Source organism: Mandrillus leucophaeus, unplaced genomic scaffold (assembly GCF_000951045.1).
Source record: "Mandrillus leucophaeus isolate KB7577 unplaced genomic scaffold, Mleu.le_1.0 Scaffold21, whole genome shotgun sequence".
In the NCBI taxonomy this organism is placed as follows: domain Eukaryota; kingdom Metazoa; phylum Chordata; class Mammalia; order Primates; family Cercopithecidae; genus Mandrillus; species Mandrillus leucophaeus.
The window spans coordinates 2,277,356-2,280,518 of NW_012102143.1; the positions used below are offsets into that span (position 1 = coordinate 2,277,356).

Below are 3,163 nucleotides of genomic sequence, written 5' to 3' on the forward strand. Positions count from 1 at the left end.
GGGAACTGGATCACTCAGGTCAGGTTTTCGGGATGCCTTTTTCTGTCTCTGGACTTTGCTGGGGTGACCTCACTGACACCCATGGCTTCAACTACCACATATGCTGATGGCTCCAAGTCTATCTGTGCAGCCCAGACCCCTCTTCATCTCCAGACCCTGGAAGCTGATGCCTTGGGCAGCTCCTCCTATTTCCCAGGCACCAGGAATGTGAGCTTCTCCCTCCCCACAGTGCTCCTCTCCTCAGGGTCCCCATGTCTCTGAAGGCACCACCATCTTCCAAGATACGTGGGCCTCCCCAGGGTCTAGGAGTGCCAGACATGTAACTAGAAATGAGATGGCATCACTGTCTAAATAAAACACCACTAGATGGAAATAGAACAGGGGAGCCCCTTGAATGTGGCGAGAGCAGCCTCCCAGACATGTTCCACCCTCATCTTGGGCTCATCAGGAGGGTGCTTAGGAGGTATACAGTTTTAAGGGGGTTGGAGGAATAGTTCAGAGGCTGAGATGTTGCACCCACAGCTGAGAATCCCTTTCTAGTGCTCTGTGTCCTCACAAATCCCCGGAAATCATCCTCCCCTGGAGAGTTCCCAAAGCCCTTACAGACCAGCCTTGTCTGTGCTGTCCTGCCTGTGCCCCCTGGTGGACACCTCCATTCACTGCCTGTCCCGTGGATTCTGTCCAAAGGTGGAATCTGTTATCAATGTGGATTTCTAATGGGGGTAACTTCCTTTCTAAGGGAAGCCTCAGCCCCACCAGCAATGGCAGACACAGCCAGGTATGTAGACATAGAGGAAGTGAGACAGAAAGTGTGGCCAGCCAAGAGAGCCTGCCCATATCATCCTGCAGTGACCAGGACAAGGAGGCCTCAGCAATCTTGCCAAGCAGATGTAGGAGTGACTTTCTCAAGCCTCATGGGCTTGAGACTGTTGTGAGTGCTCAGGGTCTCTCCCTTAAAAAGGCACACATTTAATTCTCTGTCTTGAAATGTGAACTAGGACCCCCACAAATTATGCAGCCCCCACAAATTATTCTGTTCTGAAGGAACCATTCTTATCAGAAATTGGTGCTGGATTGACTTGGAGAAAAGCCTGACCACAACCTTCAGGATGAAATAAAGGCCTGGGTGAATGGACACTTGAGTAAGCAGACTTGCGGAAGATTGGGGCCTTCGGCATTCAGAAGAGGAATGCAGACTGTGCAAGATCTGAGGCCAGGATCCAGCCTCCCAGGTTCAGGGAGCTCCCTGGGTCCTTTCTAAAGTTGTCTTGCTCATGGGTGCTTTAGACAGCAGCACCTTTATTTCATGGGCTAGATGGAGAATTCTCAACAGAGCCTTTGCAAGAATCTGATCATCACATCTTGAGCTCAGCCTCCCTGTAGCTTTTTTTTATGGTGACAGCCACTTCATAGAGAGTCCTCTGTGATCCTTAAGAGAAATATCCTTGTGCAAAAAAAAAAAGGCCAAAACCACATAGTGAGCCTCCCCACTCCCTGTTTCAAGAAAGCTGGCTTAGCAATGTTGTCTGGTTTTTGGATGTGCTGTGTTACCCATACATGAGAAGAAAGAGTTTTAAGAGTTAGCAAATAGGGTCACATCCAGCAGAGAACATGTGGTTGGGGACTAGGGCAGTGGTGACTCCTCAGACCTCAGCTGCAGCCTGATAAACGTGGTTAACAGAGAAGTAGGAGGCAGTGACATGAAATGGGTGTTCACAGCCTTGTGTTGGGAATTGAATGAGAAACAAGAGCTTGAACTTGGATGTTCCCCAGAGTGAGCGCAGGGTCAGATGAGTTTTTCAAGATAGGAGTGATTGGTCTTTCCCAGGGTGAGGCCATAATGAAAGGCAATGATAGATTAACGAACAGGTAATAAGTAACTGGAGGAGGGCACTCTGTCTTCAGTTACATGATGATTTGCTAGGTGGCTCAGTGACAAGGTAATTAAGACGAAGGAAACAAATGTAGGAGGCACAGCGTGGGGTGGACAGTCAGGTGTCAGTGGCTTCTGCTGAGATGGCTACAGGACTCCAGGTTTCCTTGCCGCAGCTGGCCACAGGACTGCTGCTCCTCCTCAGTGTCCAGCCCTGGACTGAGAGTGGGAAGGTGCTGGTGGTGCCCGCTGATGGCAGCCACTGGCTCAGCATGCGGGAGGCCGTGCGGGAGCTCCATGCCAGAGGCCACCAGGCGGTGGTCCTCAGCCCGGAGGTGAATATGCACATCAAAGAAGAGAACTTTTTCACCCTGACAACCTATGCCATTTCATGGACCCAGGACGAATATGATCACCTTTTGCTGGGCCACACTCAATCGTTCTTCGAAACAGAACATCTTCTGATGAGATTTTCTAGAAGTATGGCAGTTATGAACAATATGTCTTTGATCATACATAGGTCTTGTGTGGAGCTACTGCATAATGAGGCCCTGATCAGGCACCTGAATGCTACTTCCTTTGATGTGGTCTTAACAGACCCCTTTTACCTCTGCGGGGCGGTGCTGGCTAAGTATCTGTCGATTCCTGCTGTGTTTTTTTTGAGGAACGTTCCATGTGACTTAGACTTTAAGGGCACACAGTGTCCAAATCCTTACTCCTATATTCCTAAGTTCCTAACGACCAATTCAGACCACATGACATTCCTGCAAAGGGTCAAGAACATGCTCTATCCTCTGGCCCTGTCCTACATTTGCGATACTGTTTCTGCTCCTTATGCAAGCCTTGCCTCTGAGCTTTTTCAGAGAGAGGTGTCAGTGGTGGATCTTCTCAGTCATGCATCCGTGTGGCTGTTCCGATCGGACTTTGTGATGGACTACCCCAGGCCGATCATGCCCAACATGGTCTTCATTGGAGGCATCAACTGTGCCAACAGGAAGCCACTATCTCGGGTCTGTATGGTGCCTTCATCCAATCAATGTTCCAAGCAAAATACTTTTTAAAAAATATATTTACTTACGAGCATCTTCATATCTAGTTATCTTTCCAAAGATTTCATTTCTGCTTCTCATTGTTGTAATAGTCTTCAGTGAGATAAAGTTGTAAAGGATCAGTGGTAGTGCAGTTCAGGCAGTTCAATGGCCACGGAGAGGAAGGAGAGGCAGGGACGAGGATCTGTCAAAGAATGGTCAAGGAGTGATGTGACTCACAGAGACTGCTCATTTGTAAAGG

The 3,163-nt window shown here is 48.9% G+C and overlaps 1 protein-coding gene and 1 pseudogene across 7 annotated transcripts in view; both read left to right on the forward strand.

Moving 5' to 3' along the window:
* The window catches only part of LOC105539813 (UDP-glucuronosyltransferase 1-8), a 175,354-nt gene that overhangs the window by 99,582 nt on the left and 72,609 nt on the right, over positions 1–3,163 (forward strand). The gene's annotated exons all lie outside the window — the stretch shown is intronic.
* Positions 2,017–2,934, forward strand: LOC105539851 (annotated as a pseudogene).